Here is a 19,789-nt window from a genome sequence, read left to right on the forward strand (position 1 = left end):
TACCGAAACTACCAAAATGAAAAGAGACTTAAGGACAATAATTAAAAAACACTATTGGAGACACCAATTTTCTAATCCATGTTAAACTCTTAAAAAGTGTAAACATGAAATATAATATAATGTAATGTTTATAAAATAAAGTGCTTATTGAAAATAGCAAATTGCCGAAACGTTTAAGCAATAGTTTGCGAACATTTCTGACATTCCAACCCCCGCGCCAATCCCCACGCCAACCTCCACCCAAACCACGTCACCATCGACAGTATAAATGACCGGTTTTCTATCCCCAGCACCAGTAATGCATTGATTAGTGATCAGTGTAGTAGTGTCTGGGGGCTCGGCAGACTGAGACCTTGGAAGCCCCGAAGAAGACATCGAAGAGGACGTCGAGAGCTCGGCGCAATGATAATCGTCGCGGTTCAACCCCGGAAGACTGTTGAGTTTAATATTAATTCCTGCATTAGTATTAATTTTAATTGTACTAACCGCGGAAACCTTTCGGAACATATATAACAATATATATATATATATATATATATATATATATATATATATATATATATATATATATATATATATATATATATATATATATATATATATATATATATATATATATGTTCGGAAAGATTTCCGCGGTTAGTACAATTAAACTTAAAGCTAAGATTAATATTATTATAAAAATTAATATTAAACTCACCAGTCTTCCGGGTTGAACCGCGTCGATATCCATTTTACCGAGCTTTCGACATCGTCTCTGATGACTTCTTCAGGGCTTCCGAGGTCTCAGTCTCCCTAGTTCAAGTAGTAGTGTCTGGGGGCTCGGGAGACTGAGACCTCGGAAGCCCTGAAGAAGATATCAGAGAGGATGTCGAAAGCTCGGCAAAATGGATATCGACGCGGTTCAACCCGGAAGACTGGTGAGTTTAATATTAATTTTTATAATAATATTAATCTTAGCTTTTAGTTTAATATATATATATATATATATATATATATATATATATATATATATATATATATATATATATATATATATACAGTGTGTCCGTAAAGTATGGAATAAATTCGATATTTCCTAAATGAAAAGCCTTTTTAAAAAAATCTAAAACACATCGATTTTTAAATTTAATGTTCTACATTTTACAATAAAATTTCATTATACGAAATGACACACATTACAGTGATGACGTCATCGGCTCTTTTTTTAAATGTAACACCCTGTATTTTAGGATATTTGTAGATCGATAAAAATGAGCTGATTCCAAAAAAGTATAATACTGGGGGTCTAACGGATGTATTTTGAAAGATATACGCTTAGAAAATTAATTTTTATTGATTTTAATAAATTATAAATAAATTATAATAAATAACTTCAAAGTAATCCAGTAATTAATACATGACTTAATCTTAAATGTTCGAATTGTAGCCCTTGTTGTATTTGACAGTAACCCAAACGTTGTACAAATTCTTGTAAAACCTTGTTTATGCTTTCTTGAGCAATATTGTTTATTTCTTTACGAATTCTTGCTTTTTAAGTCTCCAATATTTGCAGGTTTCGTTTTATGAACAACATTCTTTAAATGACCCTACATAAAATAAACCAAAGGATTGAGGTCTGGCGACCTCGCTGGCCATTAAATATGTCCACGTCTTCCAATCCACCTGTTCGAAAAAAATTCGTTTAGGTACCTTCGAAGATCTAAAGCATAATGCGGAGGAGCACCATCCTGTTGAAACCATAAACTTTTATCAAAACCTCCAAGATTAATTGTACCTGGGAATAAATTAACTAAGGTAGGTACGAGATACCCACTTAAAAACTGAAGGTATGCTGGCCCGTTTAAATTACCATCGAAATAGTAGGGTCAAATGATTTTATTTCTTACAATGCCAGCCCATACGTTAACCTTTTGCGGGTATTGTGTATGATGTTCCCGCATCCAGTTGGAGTTTTCTTTTGCTCAGTAAGAAATTCATCAGAAATAATAATATTTTGAACCAAGAGAGGGTTTCGGTGGCTGTTATCCATCATTATTTCGCAAAATTGTATTCTTTTATCTGGATCATCCTCGTTTAATTTCCTCTACAACTGTGCATTTTACTTACTTTACTTACTTTTACGTACTTTGTGTACCGTTGTTTTGTAAACATCGAGATCACTACTAACCTTACGAACAGAAGTGTGCGCATCTTCTTCAAAAGCAAGTAAAACGTCTAAAGTTGTAACATAATTTACAGAGCGACTACCTGATTTGCGTGCATTTTCAACAGTACCAGTTTCTCGAAATTTCTTTTCAATTTTACTTACTGTTGACTGCGTGATGGGTATTTCTGGATATTTATCATTAAAAAAATTACACACTTCCATCTGAGTTCGCGATTTGTCTCCATACACAATCATCATGAGATCAAATTCATTTCTACTTAAAATTAATTCTAAGCAATAATATAGAACATTCACGAATTAATACAATTATTGTACTACTTAATTGTTATTGAACGTTACTAAAAAAAATTACAGTTTACCAAAAACTAGAAGTAGGCTACTTTTTTGCAATTGATAATAAATAATTTATTTTCTAAGCACATATCTTTCAAATTATATCCATTAGACCCGAGTATTATACTTTTTTGAAATCAGCTCATTTTTATCGATCTAAAAATGTCCTAAAATACAGGGTGTTACATTTAAAAAAAGAGCCGATGACGTCATCACTGTAATTTGTATCACCTTGTATAATGAAATTTTATTGTAGAATGTAGAACATTAAACTTAAAAATCGACGTGTTTTAGATTTTTTTAAAAGGGCTTTTCATTTAGGAAATATCGAATTTATTCCATACTTTATTATGGATATATATATATATATATATATATATATATATATATATATATATATATATATATATATATATATATATCTACAGTTAAACCACTAAGTTAAATAGCCAATGGAATCATTCAACATAAATTAATAAATAAACAAATGGATATTTGCTTTACATACAAGTAAGTTTCATTCATACAAAGCAAAATTGGTTCAAGATTTCTGATTATGATTTTATTTCTATAACTGTTACATTTATACATATATAAATCGTCAAACATCTAGTGATCCATTAGACAACAACAAAGTTCTTAATATTATAGGAAAAACTGAAGATCTGACAACACAAACATCAATTGAAAATCGGCCATATTATACAATCCCCATAAAAAAAAACAAATTCCATAATTAACCGTTTCTGATATAATTGTGTGTTCCGTATATTTGACTCATATTGTGAGAATAGAAGTGTGTCAATTAGAAAAACCCAGGAAAACTGTCCAGATGAATAAGTCTTAAAAGATCAAAAGTTATAATAAAATGTGAGCAACTGGAAACTATTTGAACATTTTAGAATGTTTACCGTAATAAATCACATAATCCAATTACTACTTTCAGAATGTACAATTTCGCAATATATCTCATTAATTATTATTTATATCACTATTTAAACTGTCTTCTTCCAAAACAATACATTATTTTTGAATACAATAAATTATAGTAAGACTTATCCCAACATTAGACAGTATTTTAGAGCCACCATTAACTGATTAAATATAAAAAAATCCTTCAGATAATCAGTAAACAATTTCCCTATTTATAATTTTTTAGATTACTTGACAACATTGTGGAGCGTCATAAAATACCATTGCTCAATTTCTATTCCAAGAATGTATGCACGATTTCGACAATTATTTTTTATTAACGTCACACACTATCATAGCCTCGAATATTTTTAATAATTATTAGAATATTTTCCGCCTACAGCTCTTCCTATGATATTGTTTTATACGGAGCAAGTACTTATCTGCACTGTAATATATTCCACATGTTAACTCAACGATGTTTTGTTCATATTGTGTAAATAAAATTCACGACAAAATATCAATAAGCGATAAGAAAAATACGTTAAAATAATAATGTGCAATGTAATCATATCTAATATAAACCCTAATTCCAAGCGCGTTCCCCGCCCATGGTCACAGATGTACCCAGTCCGCGATACTCGCAGCAGCATGACGTTACCTTCTACACCTCCTGGCGTTTCTGTACTCCTGATACAAGCGCGCCCAAAACTCAATCTCTACCGCTTCAAATTCGCAAAAAATGTACTTTCTGAATTAACTATTAATAATTTACCACCAAAATTTATTTATGGTATCGAACAATTGAAGAAATTTTCCTCAAGTTTCAATATGGGACAGGAAAGGATGCCTGAAAGTCTCATCTACTTATATGTACCAGCAAGCTGTTGGTATGACTGACCGACTACAATTACTTACAGTGTTTCTGAAGCACAAAATAACATTAATTTATCTAATCCAATAAAAAGAACACATTCATACACAATAATATTGTTTTTGTATAAAAATGAATATTTACTTTTATAAACAGATGTTTACTCATGTGAGTAATAAACGAATAATAATTTGAGGGTGGGGGTAGCTGCCCTAAATAACTAAACAATGTTTTAATGATGTGAGGCATAAATTAACATAAAACAAAACTGAAAGAATCTAAATAATTACAACCACAAAAAGTAAATGCAATTTTAAGAATTTTTGTCACAGAAAATTCCTTTTAAAAAAGCTAGCAAAACCTACTAAAAAAGATAATAAATGTTAATTCAACAATAATGATCAAACATGAAATTTTTAAAAGGCATAATTCATTCTTTTTTATAGATGAAATAACACAGAGCTAAGTTGTTTACAATAATAACATTCTCCCTCATTATTTGGAGGTTGTAAAACGTGGCAACATTGCAAAAAAGGTTAATTTTCACAATTATTTCTCAAAATGATTGTTATAAATAATCATTTGCCAACGTTTACAAAACTCCTTTATGATAGAAAAACAGTAAAAACTATGTTTAAATCGAGTGGAGGTGTACTCCCCTACAAGGAAGCAGACAATGCAATTGTTACAATATGTAGTCCAGATTGGTAGGAATAAAAGGACATAACCGTGATCGATCTCTGTGAAGAGCCCTGGGAGGTGGTTTTCGTATGAAACCAACCAAATTAGTCACGTAGACCACATTCTTCTCATATCTAAGAACAATACACAATTTGTATAGAGTTCAAAATTGAATGTGTTTAGGACTAAAAATTTGTTTTTTAATCAATCTGCTTTAAACATGGCGACGTAAATACTAAGCTTATAATTAAAGTGTAAATTTTAAGATCCTAAAAATTGTAACTGCACTTAACTACATATTGCAAAGGGGCTGAACCTTCCTCAAGAATTTTTACCTTGACAGCTGTCACCTGACGGGATAGATTGACCAAAAACACTGGAATATGCTTATTTTATTGCATTTATCGCGTGTAAAACAGAAATCGAGACCATTTTCTCTCATAACTTACCTTTACAGCAGCAGCTAGCTCGTCCTTATAGTTATACTCAGGGTGCTTGTCTTCATTAGATTCGGGCAAAATAAGGTGATTCGCACAGTTTTGGTCACTTTTTTATCACTTATCACTCACTTTTTGCGTTTCGAGTGTATTCAGGACGACACGTTTGATTTCTGACATATTTCATTACAAATTTTCACTAAAACACTACCCGGTTTTGCTTCAACATGTTTGAAATGCACTACACTCAAACAAGCACACGAATTCAAAACTTTCAGCTTTGCGCATAGATGTACGCAATGCATGGCTTTTGAATGGATAGGATAGAAAACAATTTGAAAAGTGTGATACGCCGCTGTACAGAGGGAAGCACAATATTTTAAATGAAATCTGTAAATTACAACCATCAGTTGACACTTAGTAATATTTCTACCAGTAGATGACACCATGCGTTTTATATCAAATTCCTCATACTATACAGGACATTGACCATTGAACACGAAAACTTAAAGAGTTTATCAAACTCAAAAATTTATTTGAGATAAAAAACGCTGATGAATATTTTTTCAGATTTCGCGAATATGCTCTATAGGAATTAGTATTTAGACAATTAGATTTTGAAAAATTTATCCAGCGGCGTACACTCTTTTTAGCATCAAATTATTGGTACCTTATTGTTTCACTTTTTATTTGATTTTAGCATTTTAGCCACATAGTGGCTATCACTCTACATAGTTGTATACATACAAGGTATGACTATTCTCAGAGCCTTTTGTTCTGTTTTTGAGGCATGTCGAGAATTATTATAGGACTATTTGAGATAAATTTGATAAAATAGTTGCCAGTTTAACTACTCTAGTCGTTAGAGACGAAAAAAAAAAAAAATTACTGAATCTCTAAAAATCATACAAACAAGCTAAATTTTGCTGAAAATGTCAATTTTGGGATCCCAAAAAGATGCAAAAGAGTTTCCCACTTCGGGCGTTGGAACGGAAAACATAGATTTACCGACAGTCTGTACGCTGTTAAAAAAATGTTTCAAATAAGAAATGTAGCTAATTACTTTTTCTGTAGAATAAACCGTTCTCTCAGAAACAAGGCTTGAAGTTCCAGAGATTTAAATCTCACGCACGCTAAATCATTCTTCTAATTTTTTTAAATAAAATTTGTATCATCTCGAAGGTAAAAATTCGATATCTTTTGATCAGAGTGTCTTATCGACAAAAATCAAAATGCATTCTAAAGGTGAAAAGTGAAGCTTTCGTATGTAATTTTTTCGTTTTATCGCAAATGAAGTCAGGTTCTATAAAGCTGCTAAAAAAAAAAAAAAAAAATAAACGTTCAATCAGTCAATAAAATTTATCAGTTCCATTGACCGGTCATTATGGAATTTCCGTTGCTAGAGCCTAATTTTCAAAAACCTAAAGTATAAAATTTTAGTTTTTTTTTAAGTTTTGGCAACAAATATGAGGCATTTGAAATATGCCTAAGAAACGCTAAATTTAAACTTTCATATTACAAACGATCTAAAACATTTAAAACTGCTTTTTTCGATAACACAAAAGTACACAACGTCAGCTACAAATTTCACGCAATACCGTCTTCATGTAAGCATTTCCCGTGACGTGAGATTGTTTGTAAGGTGAAAGAATAAATTCAGTGTTTTTTAGTCATATTTCCAATGCCTCCTATTTGTTGCAGGAAAAGTGGATTGAGACCCTGGAAAAAATGGACATGACACATAGTAGCAAAATAGCATGGAACCTTTGTCGGTGATCCAAAAGAACATAAACCAGTTTGCAAGGTTACAGCAAACCAAGTCGCTGCTCAACTCCTTATGAATGGAAGAACTACAAACCGATATAAGGACCCAAACACTAGAAGAAGATTGGATTCGGAGACAAACCAGCTAGGGACTCCTTTTACACTAAAAGAACTCCACGACGGTATGAACAGGTTAAAAAAACGGGAAAGCTGCAGGTATGGATGATATATGCAGTAAACAAATAAAGCATCTAGGTCAAGGAGCAAAAAACTTTATCTCCCAACTTTATACCACGTGTTGCAAAGCCTTCGACATTCCAAAATCATGGAGGAAATCTAAAGTAATAGCCTTGTTAAAATCAGGTAAGGACCTAGAAACTCCCAGTAGCTACAGACCTATTTCGCTGTTGTGTCACTTTTTCAAACTATACGAGAGACTCATACTCGCCAGAAAAGAAAGAAATGTCGACAAGCACCTCATCCCACAACAAGGAGGATTCAGACCCGGCAACTCTTGCACCGGTCAAGTCCTCACACTAACAAAACACATTGAAGAGGGCTTTGAAGAAAAACTTATAGCTCCTGTTACGTAGATTTGATAGCAGCCTATGACACAGTAAGGCACAAAACATTACTCCGCCAATTATATGACATTCTCAATGACCACCATCTGGGTAAGGTCGTATATTCTTCACTGCAAAACAGACGTTTTTTCGTTATGCTGGAGGGTAAAGTAAGTAAGTGGAGAGTTCAAAAAAACGGCCGCCCACAGGGAAGTGTTTTATCATCAATGCTCTTCAATATATACACAAACGACCAACCTACGCCGACCGAAACCAAGCACTTCTTCTATGCTGACGCTCTTGCAATATGTGCTCAAGGAAATAATTTTGAAGAAGTGGAGGAGAAACTCGAAACTGCCTTAAAAACAATGAACGCGTACTACCTGCAGAATTCCCTGAGACCAAATTCCTCTAAAACCCAAGTCTACTTTTTCCACCTTTCTCGTAAAAGAAGCCAAGCGAAAACTCCAAATTGCGGGGAATGGTAATACATTAGAACACACAAACCAACCTATATATCTTGGAGTAACTCTGGGCCGATCCCTCACCTACAGACAACATTGCATAAAACGAGAGGGAAACAACGGCACAAGCACTGTGTTTCTCAACTGCTGAATATGCGTGCCCTGTTTGGGGCAGATCTTCTCACATCAAACAAGTTGATACTACGCCAAATGAGACATGCAGGATAGTAACGGGGTGCATGAAACCAACGCCACTCTCAAATCTATATAAAGCAGCGGGTTGTGCAGAACCTTCAACACGCAGAGGCGTTGCAGAGCACATAGAGAAAATTAAACAGATCGCGGACGTGCGGTATGTCCTATAAAAAGTTCGAACACCACGAAAGCGACTAAAATCCAGGAAAAACTTCCTTGGAACAGTACAGGATGAGCCTGAGTATTTTCCTCTTCCCCAGGTTCAATGGACGGGTCAGTCCCCAGAGCTTAAAACGTGGAAAAATATGAATAGGATAAGAATGGGGGTCGCTCCAGTAAAATCAAACATGGAAAAATAGGGAAAATAGACGTGAATGATGATGTGAATTGTGACTGGAAACACAGAATATGGAACATCTTCATACATGCAGAAACTGTCCTCATCAATGAACCCTCGAAGATTTGTGGCTCGTCAACAAAGATGGAACCGACTTAGCCTGATACTGGGCTGAAATTTTTTATGACATGTCCGGAAACAATAAAGAAAGGAAAGGGAGTGATAAATTTTATCGATCTCATGAGAATCGTAAAAAATGGCAAAAATCGCGAAAAATTGATTTAGCACGGGTAACTGACATGCAAAATCGACGATCGCTTCAAGCGTTGTTTCTAAGAGGACGGTTCATTCTACATAAAAAATTCTAATAAATATTTTTTTCTAAAGCTTACAAATTCTTGGTAAATCATTGCTCGGTGGTAGGAGTGACAAACGTTTTTGCATGTTTTTTGAGGTCTCATAATTGAAATTCTCAGTAAAATCTAGCTTGTTCGTCTAGTTTTTGGACATCAAAATATCTGACGACTGGACTAGTTGTATTAGCCAAATGTTCACATGCAATGAGATTAAAATGGTAGTTTATTACAATTTGAATTAAAAAAGCTTTATATTAATCAACAAAGTTGCAGTTTTTACTATTTTTTTACAATTTCATAATATTTTCAATCAAATTTCTATTCAGCAGCAATTTTTGTAGGTGTATATCTTTTAAGCTATTTACATGCTTTACCGCATTCGTTAGTCAGATCTTTTTTATGCTTCCTGTACAAAAAATTACCAATAACAAATTATGGACGGTTTTGCCTTTTTGTATATCTAACTGCCACTCCTCCATTAGGTACACAAATGAACTCTTCTTCTGTGACTGTATAAAAAATTTAAAAATGTTTTAATAATAACTCTTATTTTAGAATATTTTATTTGCTGCTTCACCTACAACAAATGGTCGGGTTCTGACAGCCGTACCATAATCAAATTTTTTAAAGTGTTTTTGGTGGAGTCCAGTGTACAGTCTTTTTTCGATGAAATATTTTAACATAGAACCAGCTTAAAGGAAAATTTCTGTATTTTTCCATCATATGAAATATCTCCTGGTAGTGATACTTTTAAAAACTTGACCATAGCTCTGAAGATAGCTTTGTAAGCCGAAAGTACTCAGCTAGGAAATAAATGCTTGCACACTCTAAAAATAAAAAATACTTTTCTTTTTCCATTCTTTGATTTGTCATAAATGTGTACAAAAACATATAGGTAAGTCTTTTCATCTTTCAAATATATGTTAGAAAGTAATTGTACAAATAAATAAAGGTTGGATATAATTATTGTACTTGCAAACCAAACAAAACAAAACATGCATTACAGTTACTTTAGGTATATTGTTTATTTTTTTTTAATTTGTTTTGGTTTCTATTCTAAAGAGGATAGTATAAGAAGGCAAAAATATAGTAACTACATTTTTTTAATTCATGTTTGCTATCCAGATACAGTAAATTGTAACTCGAGACACTTAGTTTGACTTCTGACGTAAAGATGTCAGCACATTATTTTGTAGTCATCGAGCAAAAAGACTTGTAGTACATATACAATTTTCATTGTTCTTAGTAAATCTTATTCCTCCCAATAAAGAAGAAACTTATTCAACTAAGAGAATATAAAAGTTTGAGTATTTAACACAAAATTACAATTATAATAAATTTCCAATATATGATTTGTCTATGTATCTTTTACCTTTTTCGTAGAGAGAGCAGCACACTATTCATAGAAATATTATTTTTATTAGGAAAGTTTAGTCATTTTAGTTTTATTTTCTAATATATGAGATAATTATTACCACATTAACAGTAAATAAAAAAGTGTAATAGATAAAAACGTGTAACTAGGAATACTTTAAAAATGGACATGGATGTGAGGAAGGTTGATTTCTAACATATAAAGACAGCACATCAGATTTAATAAATTTTGCAAATAAATTTAGTTTTTAGTAAACATTTTATATTTTAGTAGATAGTCCTTAAATAAGTACATTAAGAAAGAACTCAAAAGTCTAGGAGTAGTATGTAGTATCATGTAGTATCTTCTAAAAATTAACAGTTTTAATTTTTAATCATTTTAATACACATTATTCCGATGCTAACTTAAGTTTTGTAATACAGATAGCAGCACTACATATACAAAAAATAGAAATTAATAATTTCACTATGTTTACAAACATCTTTAACTTTAAATCTTTAAATAGGGCAAATAATATACCATAATCAATAGAAAATATAATAAACAAGTGTCTGATGAAATTTATACGAGTATATTAAAAACATGGGTGTATGATATTAGTTTGTCCTCTACCGTATAGAGGGCAGAGCAACAGTGTCACAGAAATACTTAAATTGAATATTTTTTTTAGTAAACCTGTTCTATCCCATCAAAGATGACGCACGAGTGTGCTGGTGCTAGATATATTATCCGTTTTTATTTGTATAAGCATGTATGTATTCAGAAACAAAAAAACATAAAATTTCTAATAGGTAGTAAATAGTATAGTATAGTAGATAGTATAGTCAAATAATAATATAATCGGATAAAAGGTAAAACAACACAATGTTGACGCTAAATCTAAGTCCAAAGTTGAATCAAAGCAGATGAAAAGGAATATTTGATGGTATATATTTTATAAAAATGGTATCTGGAAAAGAAAGTACAACTATGAAAAATATAAGAAATACATACATATAGTATTTTTCATATAAAAATGCGTGCACGTCATTCAAGGTTTACGACTTCAGAACCTCACAGCGTTGCCAAAACACCAGAATAGTCAGTAAGTGAGGAATTTTTAAAATGTCAACTATTTGTCAAACTACTATATTAACAGTAAATACACTTAGTTTTAAGATTACTGCAACACACTAAAATACATAAGAAAACATTTTAATACAAAATTATATATTCTAAATTTTAAACTTACCTCTTTTATAGCATTAATATTAAAAACGTCCCGCCATTATTTCTTGTTCAATATAATCTATCTTATATGAAAACTTATCAGCTTTCTACAGACTATTTAGTTGTTTTGGCATAGTACAATCACAATACACAACAATAATTAGTTTTTAAAGCTAGCAATCTAAATTTAATATGTATTATAAACACAATTTATTAATATAGGTATAATATATTGTTGCCGAGAGGGGGCATTTGGGCATGTAGGACCCATCGCCGGCTCTTCGGGCTTCTTCCTATCCCCGGAATTGGATCGGGTATTCACCATCTTTGGTTTGTCGCTGGTAGAAAGGTTAAATACTACCGCTGTTATAAATAACAGTTCCAGTGACAAATATCTGTTATAGGTAACGGTTCCAAGGAACAGTTACAAAGTAACAGAGCAAAAATGGAAAACAGATAGGTACAAATGATCTAAGTATTCCTTGACTTACGGAAGGAATAACTTAGTAAACAATTAAATTAAATGGTATAAAAATATAATGCAGTGTTTCTTGATTTGCGGAAGAAACAACTTGGGACAGAAATATAGATAAATGTAATATGTAAATGTGAGAGTAAAATATGGAAATATTTCTAAGTGTTTCTTGACTTACGGAAGAAACGACTTAGAGTGGAAAAATAAAATACTCAAAATATAAAACGAGAAATGCAAAAAATGAAACAGATTATAGAAATATGTCTAAGTGTTTCTTGACTTACGGAAGAAACAACTTAGCATAAAATAGAAAATGAAAGAAACAAATGTATTAAGTATTTTCTTAACTTAAGAAAGAAAATATCTTAGATAAAATATCGGAAATAATAATGCAACAATGATTATGAAAATATTTCTAAGAGTTCTTTGACTTACCGGAAAGAACTACTTAGACAAAGTACAAATCAAAATATAAAATAGAAAAAGCAAGATAAATATTTCTAAGTGTTCTTAACTTACGGAAGAACAACTTAGACACAAAATACAAGAAAAATAAACAATCAGTACATGAACAAATATAGATCAATGTAATATCCTAACCTGAAAAGGTCTGAATATACAATAATGCTAAAATAAAAAGGTATACAGAAAATCAGAAATAAAACAATAACTTAGTTGGAACAATAATAGCACCGACTAGGTCTACAGTAGAAGAGGCAAGCTCGACTGATCGATGAGAGAAAATCTACCTGCTTTTATGTAAAACAAATCCTTTGTTTTACGTAGCGAAAGTGGAATTTCCCTGCATCGAATCAATTAGAAATTTGGATTTGGCCAAACTTGGAATTCCCAAGTATTTTGACCGATATCCAAATTCCTTGATGCGTCCGGCACGGCTGTCAGCTCCCGGCTGACACGCCTCCAGAGGACAATATTATGATCAAATTTTGTAAGAAATCAAAACATAAACAAAATTCTTACTCTAAAAAAGCGGCAACTATTTAAACAATTTTGCCACACGCTGAACTGTCAAAAAATTTGAAGTATTTCCGTATTAGTTGCGTACAATTGTCTAATATATTTCGGTTTTACCACTAAACCTTAACGTCAAAAAGATTAAAAAGAACTACTTGAATTGTCAGTACATGCGTTCTGGTAAAACAGAACCTCACATTTAAACTTTCTAACAATCAAAAATTTAGTTATTGCCGACAATTCAAAGAATTACCTCCTTTTAAATGTAGTTACATTGGGTTTTTCGATTAACCTTGGGTAAACCTTTGCGTTTTAAGTTCAAAGCTACCATACATTTCCAACGTTAAAAAAACTTTTTTTTGCACATTGTAACAAAAAACACCACTATGTTGTTACTAGCTTAGTTTTTTAACATTCCAACTCTACAATTCTAAGTTACGGTAAGATCAATAATGTTTTTAATAGATAATATATGGTAGCTAATTATAATTATTCTCTTTCAGCCCTAAAGAAGCCAAATTAATTCTCTTTGGCGAAAACGTTCGGCGAAACAATTGATACTTATTAGAGTCTTTCTTGCAGATTTCCCCAATATTTAAGAGTTTACTATATATATATATATATATATATATATATATATATATATATATATATATATATATAATATATATATATATATATATATATATATATAAATAAAAGAAAATTTATCTTCTATAATGTTAGGAGCAAGACCAATCTATTATATGTTGCAAAAACTTAGAGACTAACTAAATGGATGCAATCACAACATCACTACGGATATCCGGAAGAAATAGAATTTCCGGAATTGTATGGGATATAATACAATGTAAATCCCCGTAACATAGGTAAGGAAAACGTAGAAAGTGAAAAAATGAAACTAGTTAACAGGCCAGCATCCACAATACGATAAGCGCAAGAGATCTGAGAAGAGACCTGTGGAAGAATATTTTCGAAAGGTAGGATAAAATCGTTTTGGTGATGTCTGAGTTGGTCTCGGTGTATTAGGTTTTTCAGATCTAGCAATTTTTGCGAGCCTTTCATCGTCTATTCTGCTGATGTGGTCACTCGACTCGCCATGTCCCTATCTGACCCATCTTACGATATCCCGGACGTCGCATCGTTCTCTTATAAACTGATTTTTTTTTTCGGACCCTAAGAGTGTAGGAGTTTCTTGTTTGCAGCTGTTTCTGGTGTTACGCAGATCATATATTTTCACTTTACTTCCTATACCAATGTGCTTATTCTTCCAGATAAAATTGCAACTCCACCTTGTTTCTTTTTTACCCTACAAAAGAAATTAGCTAATGAAAAGCTGGAAATGATAATTATTTGCAAGAGCTCAGAAAAACATAAGACGCCATACAAATTTTCATCCGCAAGAAAAGCATTGATTATATCGACTTTATTTGAAATGCATTGCAAATTAACATGAAACATGCTTACTGTACCTTGTCGCATTAGTTTATTTTGATAAAAGTTTGTAGAAGCTTCTTAGTTTCTTCCTCCGTCTTCTTTATGTGCTAAAAATTTCTTTTGAAGTTAAATCTAACTGCAGCTTCTTTGGGACAAATATTAGGTCTGTAGACTGCGTCAATTTTATTGAAAGGGTAAATAAGGTAAGATACCTTATGTATAGAGTATTTGTTACTTGCATGCCATTCTACCCAGTTAACCGTATGGTCCAGAAAGATTCTGGAATGGCGACCAAGGCAAGAGACATATCGAAGCAGAGGACGACCACCGACTAGATCAACCATACTCACTACGCGGCCCGCGGGCCGCATGCGGCCCTCGGGGCCATTTTTCGCGGCCCTCAGACTTCTAGACAGTAAAACAAAATTTGCGAGTTATAATATAATTATGTTTCTATTTAAGTATTTAATGAGATTACAATAGCGTAGAGCGGCGCCATGCATTATACCGCATTTCGCATTAGTCATCTTTACCCCCACCACAGTGGCACTGGCTGGCCAGTAAAGATGTTTCAAAACTTTGTGGACCTCGTAAATACGCATGCCTGAAAAAATAAATGGACCCTAAAAACATTTTCCATTTACTGTAAATTTTTTTAATGGGCATATCATTGATTTGCAAAACGTTTTTTCTGCGTGTACTGATGGTTGCCCATCAATGTTGAGGCGAAATATAGGGTTTGTTCAGCTGTTGAGAAAACACTTGGGAAATGATAATTTATTGAGTTACTATTGTATCATTCATCAAGAAAGCTTAGCTCCTAAATTTGATGAAGATTTCAGCTGTGTTATGAAAACACTTGTAAAAATTGTGGATGTCATAAGATCAAATGAACTAAACCACAGAGAGTTTCAAGAATTTTTGAAAGGACTTATGTCGTAATGTGGGGACATTCTTTACCACACAGAAGTGAAATGGCTGAGTAACGGTAAAGTTTTGGAACATTTCTTCAGCATTCGACATGAAATTAATCTGTTTTTGGCTACAAAGAATAAAGAGTTTCCTAATATTCATAATTTTGGTTGGTGGCTTAAAGTAGCGTTTCTCACTGATACAATGAGCATTATGAATGAATCATTAAGCAAATTGCAAGGAGACTACAATAACATTGTAACGAAAATGATGAATATTGTGTTTTAACTGGAGTAGAAGCTGAATATGTATATTGAAGAATTGTCAAATGAAGATTATTCAAGCTTTCTTTCCGTTAAAGCACTGTTTGATGAAAATCCAGGTGAAGGTCAAGAGATTTCTGACCTACTGAAGCTGTTAGCAGACCTAAAGGATGAAATGTCTGTGAGGTGTAGTGACTTCAGGAAGTTCCAAGAACCGTTTCGTTTGGTGGAAAATCCATGGGCAATAACAACAGCAAATGTAGCTCATCTTTCTATTTTTAGATCCGAAGCTAGGGATTTGAAAAATTAGTTAATTGATCTTCAGAATGATACAGAGCTCAAAAGTATTTTTGAAGAAAAAAAGAAGGAAAAAGCTCACTATGAGTTTTGGGAAGTAGTTGAAAATGATAAATTTCCTAACTTAATTGAGTGTGCTCAGAAAATTTTGTGTATTTTTGCATCTACATATGTCTGTGAATCTACATTTAGTAAGCTGAAGTTCATAAAAACAAGTACAGATCTAGGCAAACTAGTGAGAACATTGAAAACATTTTGAGAATTTCAGTTTCTTCCCAACCTGGTAACATAGATGCCATTCTCGAGAGCTCTTGAAGATTTCGCTCGTCGACTTCAAAGAATTAAAAAATTCAGGACTTGACATTCCTGGAGTCAAGTAAAAGACATTTTCCTACTTTTTACATTCAAAACAGTCTATATAATTTACAATTATATTGTTTTTACGTAACTTGTAATAAACTTATGTTATAGTCATATAGTTTTAAAGTTATTTCACACCACAACTTGTACTTGCGGCCCTGAGGAAATTTTCATTCAAACTATTAGGCTCTCAAAGATATCCTAGTGAGGATCCCTGGACTAGATGAACGGATGATATCAAGCGCATCACCACAAACTGGATACAAGAAGCTCAAGAGGGAAATAGGTGGAACATTTTACGGGAGGCCTACGTTCAGCAGTGGACAAATATAGGCTAATTGATGATGATGAATCGTATGGTATGTAACACTATTGTATTCTTATTTCCCTAACAATCTTCTTTTCTCTTGGACCACATCTAAATAATTGGTAACAGGTTTGCTTAACAAATCTACAAGGTAGGTGTGATTGTTTATTGTTATCAGTTTATATAAGTATTTTGGTTTTGAGTTTTTTTTGACTCTCGAAAAAAAAACAAAGTGGCGCCCTTTTTGGCAAACTATTTATGATTTTTCTTTGTATCGTTTATCTCATACTTCTGTTTAGCTCTGGTAGCTAGTATCTCTCTAGGTTTTCTTCCTTTCAATTTTTCTTTTGTTTATGTGCTAATAAGAATGATCCAAAGAACCACGCTCACATTTCTTCCGATTATAAGTAACACAGCGTCGTTCATTTTGTGTACCTCAAACACCGACGATCGTTTTATGTGTTACAATATTTTGTCCAATAAGCAAATAATCTGATTCTAGTCTGTATCCCAATAGTTATAATTATTTATGATTTTTTGTTTGTTAAAATCCTCTATTTAGTGCCTCCTTCGAAACGTTAGAATACACCACTGTATTGATTAATGCGTATGATATAGTAACAGTTAAAAATAAAATATTTTAGGTAACGCAATTAATGTATTTTGCTTTGTTATCCATGCAATACATTGGTAAATTTTAAAAAGAATTACAGGAATTTTGATATTCGAAAAAATCATTTCATATATTTTTACGATGAAAATGGACCAAAAAATAATCCCCTTGTAACAAACAACATTTTGAACTATATATTTACGATTTTAATATTCAGATGGTGTAAAAATACAGCAATAATCAAAATGTTCGCATTTTTCTCATACATTTTTTGAAGTGTTTTAACTTTTATCAAATATCACATAGAGAATTATAAAACATAAAATAAAACAATAAATTAAAAAGACATAGGATAAAAAATAATAAATACAACAAATTTTTCAGAAAAACAAGTTTAAAACAAAATATAGTTTAAGGAAGAACTGTCGTTGATACTCAGAAAGGTCTTCAAGAAAAAAAAAACATGAAAAAGAAACTGAACTAGTTGTGGTGTCGAGCTTCCGCTGTACTTGACCAATTTATTTTCCAAAAGAAATACGGAATGTACTTTTTAATTTATTGTGTAACTTAACACTTATAAAGTTGACCCAAGCCGGGTTGCTTATTAAGTTAGAAAACTGTGTCAGCGATGATAACTAATTAATTTGTGTCTATTTACATTTTCCCTTTAAATATGCGAATTGCGTTGTTTATACAGGGTCGCGTATTCGTATATATATATATATATATATATATATATATATATATATACTGTATTATAATAACAATTCTATCCCTATTACTGTATCTATCAAAATTTCCTTATTTGGGCAACTTTATTCAACCAAATACTTTTCAAATTCCAAGTTAAAAGTATAAATATCCTGTTGATAATTTAAGGATCCATCTTTCTTGGAAACTTCAACGAGCCTTTTAATGATGTCTTCCATTTAGATTTCATATGCCTTTATACCACTCAGACAGAAGATTTAAGATAAGCTGAATCTCTTCAGGCAATTAACCATTAACTCTCGATTTAATGATACTCTTTTAGCAACGTAAATAGGTACAGCTCTCTTTCCAAGAAGCTGTGTTAGGTAGAATCTGTCAGTTTTAAGTGTAAACTCATTGTCTGGTTCGTTATTTTTAGACAGATATTGTTCCCAATCCATGCCTGACTCATGCTCAGAAGAAGGATTCGAACTATCATCGTAAAGGATGCATTTGACATCGTCGTCGTCAATAGATGATAAGTTCTTCTTTTTCTTCTTCTTCGCGCGACTAGGATTACCCCGTTTGTCTGCCTCTTATTCTGTTTCAGTCGTTGTTTGTACATTATCTTTCCACCTTTTTGGCGGCCTTCCAACGGGTCTTCTGCTATACGGCTTGTTGTTTTTACACATGTTCGCTGATCTATCTGGTCCCATTCGGTTTACATGTTCGTTCCAATTTTTTTTTCTTGTTTTTATCCACGTGTTAATATTTTGAATTTTGCATTGTTCGCGTATACTTCTGTTGGTTTGTCTGTCTCTTAATGATATGCCCGCTATTGATCTTAATACTTTCATTTCGATATTGTTGATTTGTTGTTTCGTCTTTCTTGTATCGGTCCTTGTCCCCGCTGCATATGTTAGGATTGGTCTTACTGTTGTCTTGTATACTTTAATTTTGCTTTCCATGGTCAGATATTTGTTTCTCCATATGGTTTCTCGGAGGCAACCACTTACTCTTGCCGCTTTTGATGCTTGCCTTGTGGTCTCTGTTCTTATATCTCTGTTACTAGTGATTTCTACTCCTAGGTAATTGAATTTCATTACTTGTTCTACAATTTTGCCGTCTATTTCTAGTTTGCATCTACGCGGCTCTTTACTGATCACTATACATTTAGTTTTTTCTACTGATATTCTCATATTAAGTTTGTTTGCTGTGATATTGAAGGTGTGGAGCTGCCTTTGTAGGTTATCTTCGTTATCAGCAATTAGTACTGCATCATCGGCATAGCATAGTATCGTGATTTTATGCGCTCCCATGTGATATCCGTGTCGTTTTCTTACTTCGTGAATTATTTGATTCATCACCATATTGAATAACAATGGGCTGAGCGAGTCTCCTTGGCGGATTCCTCTTTTAGTTCTATGCATTCTGTTTCACCTGTTGGCATTATAACTCTGGTCTTGTTGTTCTTGTTAATTTCATTAATTGTCCTTATTATCTGATGGCCTATTTGTTCAGCTTGTAATAAATTTAAGATGTCATTTCGCTTCACCCTGTCAAAAGCACTTTTTAAATCTACAAAGCACATGTATGCTGGTTTTCCATATTCAATAGACTTCTCTATTATTTGTCTGAAAATAAAAATTGCGTATATTGTGCTGCGGTTCTTTCGGAAGCCTTGTTGTTCATCTGCCATGTTCGCTTTTTCCTCGATTTTATCTTTTATGACTGCCGTTAACAATTTTAATGTATTATTCATCAGACTAATGCCTCTATCATTTTCAGGA

At 32.5% G+C, this 19,789-nt stretch overlaps 1 protein-coding gene across 1 annotated transcript in view; it reads right to left on the minus strand.

The window, feature by feature from the left end:
* yem (yemanuclein) overlaps positions 1 to 5,682 on the minus strand; it is a 43,052-nt gene extending 37,370 nt beyond the window's left edge. The window contains exon 1 of the mRNA XM_072537743.1: positions 5,420 to 5,682. The gene's annotated coding sequence lies outside the window, so the exon portion shown is untranslated. The remainder of the gene's footprint in view (positions 1 to 5,419) is intronic.
* Between the last annotated feature and the right edge of the window lie 14,107 nt (positions 5,683 to 19,789).

Source organism: Diabrotica undecimpunctata, chromosome 1 (genome assembly GCF_040954645.1).
Source record: "Diabrotica undecimpunctata isolate CICGRU chromosome 1, icDiaUnde3, whole genome shotgun sequence".
NCBI classification, from domain to species: domain Eukaryota; kingdom Metazoa; phylum Arthropoda; class Insecta; order Coleoptera; family Chrysomelidae; genus Diabrotica; species Diabrotica undecimpunctata.